A 9,632-nucleotide genomic window follows, 5' to 3' on the forward strand; every position below is an offset into this window, starting at 1 on the left:
GACTATGGAAACCCTCCATCCGTTAGCTGAGAGATGACGTTGTCGTTGTCGCAGCTCGGGGAGCCTCTGGGCAGCACCACTGTCCGCATGAGAATGAGTGGAAATGGCGAAGCCATCTTGGTGTTGTTGAAGAAAGAGCTCTGACTGCGTAGACGCCTTGAAATAGTCTCAGGGGTCCTTGGACTCCACTCTCAGAACTGCCAATATAGAGAAATGCAAATGGCTCCTGGGTCCCTGCCGATCATCACCAAAGAACTGAATTCTGCACATAGGTGGACACTCAGTGAATGTCTTTTAGTTTAAAATCTGTAGCCCAAAGAAAGGGTTGCGGCACTATGTGGACCAGGAGAGCATTCCCACTTAAAATTATGTCTCATCTACAGCCACGCCACCCTGGACACGCCCGATCTCATCTGATCTCAGAAGCTAAGCAGGGTCGGGCCTGGTTAGTACTTGGATGGGAGACCACCTCGGAAGACCAGGTGCCATAGGTGTTAAAAAAAAAAAAAAAATTATGCCCTGCAGAGAAGCGAGATAACAAAGTCAAATGTCAAATTTTCTTCTGCAAATTCTTAGTCTGCTTGTTTAATGCGCATTCAGCAAGTGATTCGGTCACTTATATTTAACAAGTATAACCACACCTATACCATTTTCAAGCATTTAATAAGTAGGAGCGTATGGAAGATTTCCATCAGGTGCTCTCAGGCACTTTACAGCCATTCATTATTATTTGCATTTTACAGATTAGGAAATTGAAGTTTAGGGGGGTTAAGTAAACCATCCTGATGGCCCAGCTAGAGTTTCAAGCCCAGTATGCCTTTTTGAAAGCCCAGATGCTTAACTGTAAAAGCATAGTACATCCCGCAAGTACCTCTGTGCATTCAATGGCCGGGCACAGGCTCACACATGGAGACCCACGTTGCTGGTCCACCGCTATTGTCTGGTCGATTTTATATCCTATAAGTGAATGTCATCACAAGCTTGGTGTCGTACCACATCCTGTGGAGGACACAAAAAAGAATATTATGTGGGCACAAAAAATATACAAAATACAGTCCCCACCTGTGAGTTTATCAGAATAAACGCACAAAGATGGAAAGTTAACAAGTTAGTACACGGGAAGTGCCAAATGAGAGGCATGTCCTTGGTATCAGAGCAGGGAGGCCGCTGGGGCCAGAGGAGTCGATCGAGGCACCATGGAGAAGGAGGCTGTTGTGCTGGGCGTAAAGGAAAGACAATCGTCAGCTGACAGGAAGACAGGAATGAGACTGGAGTCAGAAACTAGACTTCAGCTGGGGTCCCCATTCTGTCATCGATCTGATGCTTGAACTTGAGTCTGTTACGGGCTGTCCTGGGTGCAGTGGGGAGACGTCCAGGGGTGCCAATGCCAGCTCCAGGCCACCGGTCTCAACGCCGGACAGCTCGTCACCCCTTTCCTCACTCGTCCCCCAGGTGCCTGTCCCCAGAGCCCCACTTCCCAACGTGGAAGGTCCCACCACAGCAGCACTGCTCAGACGCAAAGTTCTGGCAGGCTCATAGTTTCCCAACTTTTCGTAGTTTCCCAACTGAGTTGTTCTTCCTGAACCTCCTTTGAAATCTCACAGACCTGTATCTGACTTCCTCTTCTACAGCCTTAGGCGGATTGCTAAAGCAATCTTGTGAACCGCACTTTGCTCTGTAAAGCTGAGGATAATAATGCCTTATGGAGCTGAGGATGATAATGCCTTATGGAGCTGTTGTGAAATTTAATGATGGTCAGCCGTTAGGATACTTGGCACGTTGTAGGCACTTGATAAATCAGGACGGCGATTTATTATCAGTTTCTGATATATTATATAGTTGCAAGCAATACAAGTTATGAAATGTCACATTGGATTAATTTATTTCTTTGTTTCAAATTTCAAATCATCGCAAAACTAGGTCATCATGGAAAGATAAAAAAAAAAAAGAAGAAGAAGAAGAAGAAGGAAAAAATACTGCTAGCTGTGCTAAACCTCCCCAGGGGGAGGGAGAGGGAGAGGAGGAAGAGAGAATGACAGTGTGAGTGGTTTAACTTCATAAGGTCCTCGGTGCTTTTTGATTTTAATAAATAACCACGAATCCCTATTTCTACCCTTCTGAGACTGGAGAACATTACTTATGAGGACTAGAACTATGCAGTATGTAATGATTTACTCAGGGGCAGAGCTGGAATTTTGACTCCAGTCCCACACTCCTCAAACTCAAGTTTCTGCATTGCTATTTTTCCAGGAGAAAAAAAAAAAAAAGAAGGGAGGGAGAGAGGGAGGTGGGGAGGGAGTAGGAAAGGGAGGAAGGGAGGGAGAGAGGGAAACTGCTTTGCAAAAACCCTCACTGCCTCACTTTGACAGGCTAATAATTACCGATGGTTTCTTTCCACTGAGTTTTTTCTTATGTGGGTTGGGAATCCCAAGCTAAAAGAAGTGATAGTTTGCAGCCTTTTTTTTTTTAGTTATTGATGAGAGGTGAAGGATTTTCATTTTCAACGGAAGATGGGTGTCAAAGGCACACATGTACAATTAATGTGACTGAGACCCAGCGATGACTTGGGGAGGGGTTTTCGGTGATTATTTCAATATCACGAATGTTCATGTTGGTGGAGCTTTGTAATTTACATGCCATGGTCACATTATCCCTTTTAGATTTCATAACTACCCTTTAAATGAGGTTTTTACTCAGGATGCCTTTAGCTGAAATAACAGATGACCCAATTCAGAGTTAATGCGGAGAAGTTGGAAATTTTTTTTTAGCTCACATGAAAAAGAGTCTAGAGAAAGGCTTCTCCTTGCCATCCACATCGTCAGATTTTTGCTAAGGCTCGTAGGATGGCTGCTCGTGGTAACTGGGCCTTCGAGGTTTCTCGTCCATGCCTGGGGTGCAGAGAGACTAGCTTTGTGGGGCAGCATTTTCGTAAGGACGCTGATCTCCCGGAAGCCTCCATTAATGCTCTCTGCATGTCTGATTGTCTGATGGGCACAGACGTGCTTAGAGACGCCCACGGCTGAACTGGTGTGGCTCAGGGGGTAGACGTGGCTATCAGCCAGGATGGCAGAGGTCGGCAGACAATAGCCCTTGGACCGAATCCGGCTGACCGTGGGTTTTTGTGAATAGAGTTTTATTGGGACGTAGCTGTGCTCGTTCGCGTATGTATATTTACAGCTGCTTTCGTGAGCTCTTAGTAGGGTTAGATAGTCGTGACAGAGACTGTGTCTAAGCCTGAAATATTGACTATCTGGTTCTTGACAGAAAGTTGACTGACCCTTATTCTAGATGAAGAAAGTATGGTTGACGTTACATGGTCTGTCCAAAATCAAAGAGCCAACAAGAGGCAGAGACTAGATTCTGTCTCAGAGGCCCGAAGTTCTTCACTACCAGCTCCACCGGGAGAACTCCTTGGGACAGGCTTGCGTTTTTTTGTGATGTGTGCCAACGCAGCCTTTTATACACAGCAGTACTGACATAGGCCTGCTGAAATAAATATATCTGTAATTGCTAATTCATTTCTTAGGAGCAACGAGTTTGTGTGCTATTCTAAATAGGCAGACAGGATGGGGCCTGGGACAACCAAGGGGATGTTTACAATTCATCATAAGTTTGGCATCCCGCTTAAAAACACAGGCAACACCAGCCGAAACAGGATTACACATTTCCAATAACCATAAGGATAAAAGTAAGGATTTTCAAAAAAATAAGTACACATAGTTGGACTGGGTACCGATTCACGTTACTTTGGTGAGTTTTACTCCCAGAAAATTAGTTCTAAAAATGGAGGGAAAAATAGTGAAACGAATGCACCTGGGATTCACAAAGACACACCTGTGGTATTGTTCCCGCTTTATTGTGCCTTCGACAGCCCCTCCCCCTTCCCTTCTGACTTTCCGCAGTCGCCAGTCTCCCAGGCGGCCCCTAATCGCACTCACCTTCTGGCATTTGTGCTTTTGTATAGCTCCCTCCCACATTACCTAAGGGTCAGGCTGTTCGACCAATCGAATACGGCCAGCGGGATGGAGTACAACTCCAAAGCTATGAGCCACCCTAACTTGCTAGCCACGTGCGTGAGCACCGCGGAAGGGGGGCCAGCCCCTGTCCAACCTTCAGGTGATGGTGACTTTGGCTCACCTCTAAGTGCCACTCTGAGGGACTCTGAGCCGGGACTGCCTTGCCGATCTACGGAAACTATGTGAGACCACACATCCTTATCGCTACTTTAAGTCGTCTGGTTTGGGATAACTTGTTCAGCTGCAATAGATGACTAACAAATATTTTTTCATACGAGGTCGCAGAGCTTGCGTTCTAGGTGGACTTTCCCTTGTTCAGTGGATGGTGTCACTGAATACGGAATCACCCTGCCAGAAAGCTGAGGGTCCCCCTAATCCCTCTCCGTCCAATCTCCGCAACGGGCCCCGGGCTTCCGGTGACTGCTGCTCGCTGTCCTCCGTCCTCACCCCCGTCCCACGTGAACTGCCATCACCCTCACCTGGTCCGTCAGTTTCCTGGGGCCGCCGTAACAGGGCGCCACAAACCGGGTGGCTTGGGGCAGGTGGCATTTTTTGAGCACAGTTCTGGAGGCTGGAAGTCCTTCGTCGAGGTAGAGCGGGGCCGCGGGCCCTCTGAAGGCGCCAGGGGAGGGTCTGTCCCAGGTCTTTCCTTAGCTCCGGGTGGTTCTCGATCTCGTGGAAGCATCACCCCACGCTGCGTGTGGGTCTTTTTATAAGGTGCTTAAACAGAGACAACAGATCCCAAACGGAGTCACGTCTGCAAAGCCACACATCACCGAATCGAGACTTGATACCTAACTTAATTACAGATTCAACCTCTCCCAGGAATGGGATCTTAAACCAGTCAATCTGGAATTGCCTGGTTGGCACTTGTGAGGTCATCTGCCTGATAGACCCCCGACTCCCTACGGGAAGGCGACGTTTCCACAACTAGTCCACTGTTTACTAGTGCGACTCCCTCGCCCTGCACCCTTTTGACTATAAAAGTCTTTCATTTTGCCCAGCTCCTCGGAGCCCTTTTCTCTGCTAGATGGGATGCTGCCTGATTCGTGAATCGCTGAATAAAGCCAATAAGATCTTTCAAATTTGTTCAGTTGAATTTTGTTTTATAACAAAGGACACCTGTCATATTGGATTAGGGACCAATCCTACTCCAGAATGACCCATGTTAACTAATTACATCTGCAACAACTCTATTTACAAATAAGGTCGTATCATGAGGTACCGGGGGTTGGGACTTTAACATATTTTTTTTTATTGCGGGGGGTGCACAGTTCAGCCCATAGCACCTGGATCTTTCCATCAGCCTCCCTGCCTCAGGTGATCAACCCCCCACACGTCCCTGACAGGTACCTGCCCTTCACAGGGTGGTCAGTGTGATCTGCCTCAGGTGAAAATTGGATCACGTGGCTGCTCAGCTGAAAATCCTCCTGAGTTTCCCTTCTCGTTAGCAAAGCATGAAGGTCTCTCGAGCCCTGCCTGAGCACCCCTCTCTAACTGTCCCCTCCTCTGCCACGCCCATGCCTTCACGCTCCTCCGTGTTCTGGCTGCGTTCGCTCAAACCACCTCCTTCGAGAATCCCTCTGATCCCCCCAGACTGAGTCAGACCCAGGAAACTCTTTCTCTTCTGGTTCCCCGTGGGAACTTCCCACCGTCTCATCACACTGAGTCCGAAATGGTCTGTTTCCTCATCCCTCCTCTTAAATCTGCGAGTCCCCTGAGGCAGGGACTGTGCCTTCTTAGCACCCCCTAGTGCCAAATATTGTAGCAATTAAAAAATAAGTGCTCCGTGTGTGTCGTGGAATTAACTTCACTGTCTTTTCTTGGATTTACGCCTTTTGCGGAGAGTGAGTAGAGGAGAGGAAGACGGTGGTCCCATGTTGCCCCGTTCCGGGCACAGGTCTGCAGAGAGCTCACTCAGTGGAGCCCTGCTGATACAGAGCTAAGGGCTCGGGTTTGTTCCCAAGCCCCTTGCTCTCCTCGTGGAGGTCGTTACAGGCTGAGGAAAGCCCTGTACTTACCCTGAGTCAGATAATCGTTTGTTTAACCGGGCGCTGCCTACTCTCTCATCTTCTCATTCGCGTGAGGGAGGCCGTCTTGATGTCTAGCAGAACTTAAATCACAGATGTCTCCAATTACCCTGAGGACCTTTCTTTGCAACCGCCAACCTGAAAGTGGCATTCTCGCTGCAGCGGCCCCCGACTCTGCGGCCACCGCTCATTTCCACGTGTGCGTCTCACCACAGAGCTCCACACGGCTCGCAAGGGGGACTTCGCGGGGACTTCCTTTTCCCTCCCAGCCCCTGGGACTCTCCTGTTCTCTTTCTTGTCATTGTTTCCTTTTCTGTCTTGTTTTCTCTTCCCCATAAATTTGTTGCTCCCCAAGAGTGGCAAACTGCAATTCCCAAAGATGGCCACATTGGGACCCCTCCCTCCTCATTTCACATTCTCTCCTTATGTGGTGACAGACACTCTGCCATCGAGAGCTGGGGCCCGCGGTTCCTCCCCTTGAATCTGGGGCTGCCGACTGCCTGATAAATAGTGCACGCCGAAATTGGCGCAGGTGACTTCTGAGCTGAGTCCACCTCTTGCCCTCGTCACTCTCTATTTCTCTGCTCGGAGCCCACATACCACATTCTGTGGAGCTCAGGACGCATGTGGAGGCCACAGGCAGGCATTCCAGCTGGGGTCTCAGCCGACAGCCAGCACCAGCCATCAGCACCAGTCCTGAACCTTTGCATCCTCCGGCCGAGGGCCAGAAGTCACGCAGCAGAAGGGACCCACCCTCCTGCACCCGCAGAGACTTGTGGGAATTAGTAAGTTAGGATTGTCGTTTTAAGTCACTAAACTTGAGGGTAATTTATGACACTCCAATAGGTCACGACTCCACCGAGAAGCCCTTTTCTCTTTCGTTCTCTCGCCCCGGTCGATCTCGTGCGCTTCGCTGATGTGCAGGTGACCCTCCCAGCACCAGCTCTCCTGCCTCTGCGAGTGCGCCCCCCGCAATCGCTTCTAGTTCTGACTCCTGTCTTTGTCCAGTGCTGTGCCACCGGCTGCCTTCTTGGCACCCCTTCTGGACATTCCTCAGATTTGCGATTGCACAGAAAGACACTTAGCATCTTTCTCCTCAAATTCATTCCTCTTCTTTTGTTCCCTCTTTCTGCTCTTGGCAGCACCGATATTCCCATCTAGAAACTCCATTTATCACGGATGCCTTCTGTCCTAGCTAACCAGTTGTTGAGTGTTGCATTGGGTCAGCTGCAAGTAACACAAAAGCCAACAAAACATGGTGTAGCAGTCTGAAGACAGAAACAGAGAAAGTTTAACATAAAGACTTATTAACATGACAAAAGAGCCAACTTTTGTCATGTTCCTAGTGTAGAGGGACGGGACCCACGGATGGCTAGCTAGCTTGGAAGGGGTTCAGATCTCCTTGGAGCAGTGTGATTGGTGCGGCGGAGAAGTTCTCCAGGTGGCCAGGCTGGAGCTGGTCTACAGGTACAGGAGGTCACCCTCTGGCAGATAGCTGGGGAGCGCCAGTGGTGTGGGTGTGCTGGACACAGCAGGAGGACCTCTTCTCCCGCAGCGTCCCTCCAGAGTGCGTTCTACTCAAAGTGTAACATCCTGCTCCCTTTAAAGGAGAGCTACTTAAGAGAATTCCTTCAGCACAGAGCACATACCGAAGGGTGCATTCAGAGCCGAGAGATAATACGTTATTGAGTAGCACGCATGGCTTAAGCAGATGTACTTACCGTGTCACAAGTGACCAGATACTGGCCAGTCCTAGGGTGCTGGTGAAGTGGCCAACAATGTCGCTGGAGATCCTGATGTTATCTTTCTCCCAGGGCTGGCTGCATCTTCCCTCAGTTACAAGGGGCTGCAGCACCTGCAAGTGCCTCGTGCAGACGGTACCACCTTCGCACACAAAAAGGAAGGGGCCGCTTTCTCCTGTGCATTGCTTTTCATTAGAGAGAAAAACATTTTGCAGAAGGTCCCAGGAGACTTCCCCTCAATTTCCATGGTTAGGATTGGGTCACATGCCTTTCCTCTGGTTGCAAGGATGGTTGGGATGCAAGGGTCTCATACCTTACGCCTCTTTATTGAAAAGTGGGCTTTGCCAGCCAAGAAGGGAATGAATGCCTGCAGGAAGGCATTGGCCACACCTGCCTTGTATCTACCCCCCCCCCCCCCGCATTTCCCCTGCCACCCTCCAGGGAGTCGCTAGGCTTGAGTACTACTCTTGGTCAGGTGTTATCCAGTTCTTGGGGAAAGACAGAAGGCTTTCTGCTGTCTCTTTTGTCACCTTAATTCTGATACATTTATTAAAGCAGCTTCCGGTCCATCCTGCGACCAGGTGGATAACTGAGACCATCTCTCTCTCAGGCTCCACATCAATCAATGAGGAGGGATTATGAGTTAGAATTACGGGCTTTCGTAACAGATCGCACAGTTCGCATCGAAGTTCTGTCTCTTACCAATTGCACGACCTTAGATGGTGTTTAATTTCTTGATACCTAAATTTCTCATCTTTTAAATAAGGATAATAGAAGTACCTGTCCCATAGGCATACTATAATGAGTAAAGATGTAACACAGAATGGTTTTTGACATCTAGTTCGTCTTCAATAAGTATTATTTTGTCAGTTGTTATTGTTCTTCACTTTATATCCAATGAAATCTAAATTTCTTAATTGGCCATTTAAGATCCTGTAGTAGCTAAATCCAATAAAGTTGTCCCAGACTTATTTTAAAATGGACAATTGTGAGCCATGACCTATTTGAGGGAAGGGTTATAGTTTATGAGGCCGGGATTCAGCACAACAACCTTGGGTCCAGGTAGTTCCTCTCTGGCCACATGTGGTTTTCACGCGAGCGAAAAGGCCTGTTGGTCACACGGCTCCCACCCGTTTCCCCGGGAGCCTCGCGTCTGCGATGTCCTTTGCATCTCGCCGATCCTTCCGGGCTCAACTCAGAAGCAGTCTTTTCCACGATGGGGTCTCTTCCCCAGCTCTAGCTGGGACAATGCTGAACCTTCAGAAAAGTCGAAAGAACAGGACAAGAGCACTGTGACAGCTACGCTTAGCGCTCGCTAATGTTTTTGCCGTCTGCCGTCTGTCTGTTCAGGTGTCCTTTCCTTTTCTTTTGAAAGTCGCCGACATCAGGACCCTTTACGTTCAACATGTGTCACCTAAGGGACAAGGTCATCCTCCTACATAACCACACTATCATTATTTCATCCAAAAAATATTAACACTGATTTGACGATACTATTTACTATAAAGGTTTTTGTTTTTGTTTTTCCTGGGCAAACGGATCATTTATCACTGTAGGAATTAAGAAACGCCCAAAAGAAATGGCAATGTGCCTTGAGGGTCTTTTAGTAGAACTTTATTCTTTTTTGGGTGTTCAGAAAAGTTTCTGGAATCTCGTTGTACCCTTCTGCCTGAGAGCTCTCTGAGCACTGCCACTTTCACAGCTGGTGGTCTGTGTTAAAGGGGCACCCAGTGGCTTTACCGCTACTGCTCCAGACACCAAGCAGGGACGTTCGCAGCAGCAGCATCTGTCTGTCCTTGGTCTGCCATCCAAGCTTGCATTTCTAAAGTCAGGCCAAGTGTCAG

At 48.5% G+C, this 9,632-nt stretch overlaps 1 pseudogene; it reads left to right on the top strand.

Annotated features, from left to right (window-relative positions):
* Positions 1–375: 375 nt before the first annotated feature.
* LOC118605223 lies at positions 376–494 on the top strand (annotated as a pseudogene).
* The last annotated feature ends 9,138 nt before the right edge of the window (positions 495–9,632 follow it).

This window comes from Rousettus aegyptiacus, unplaced genomic scaffold, assembly GCF_014176215.1.
Source record: "Rousettus aegyptiacus isolate mRouAeg1 unplaced genomic scaffold, mRouAeg1.p scaffold_m13_p_1, whole genome shotgun sequence".
In the NCBI taxonomy this organism is placed as follows: domain Eukaryota; kingdom Metazoa; phylum Chordata; class Mammalia; order Chiroptera; family Pteropodidae; genus Rousettus; species Rousettus aegyptiacus.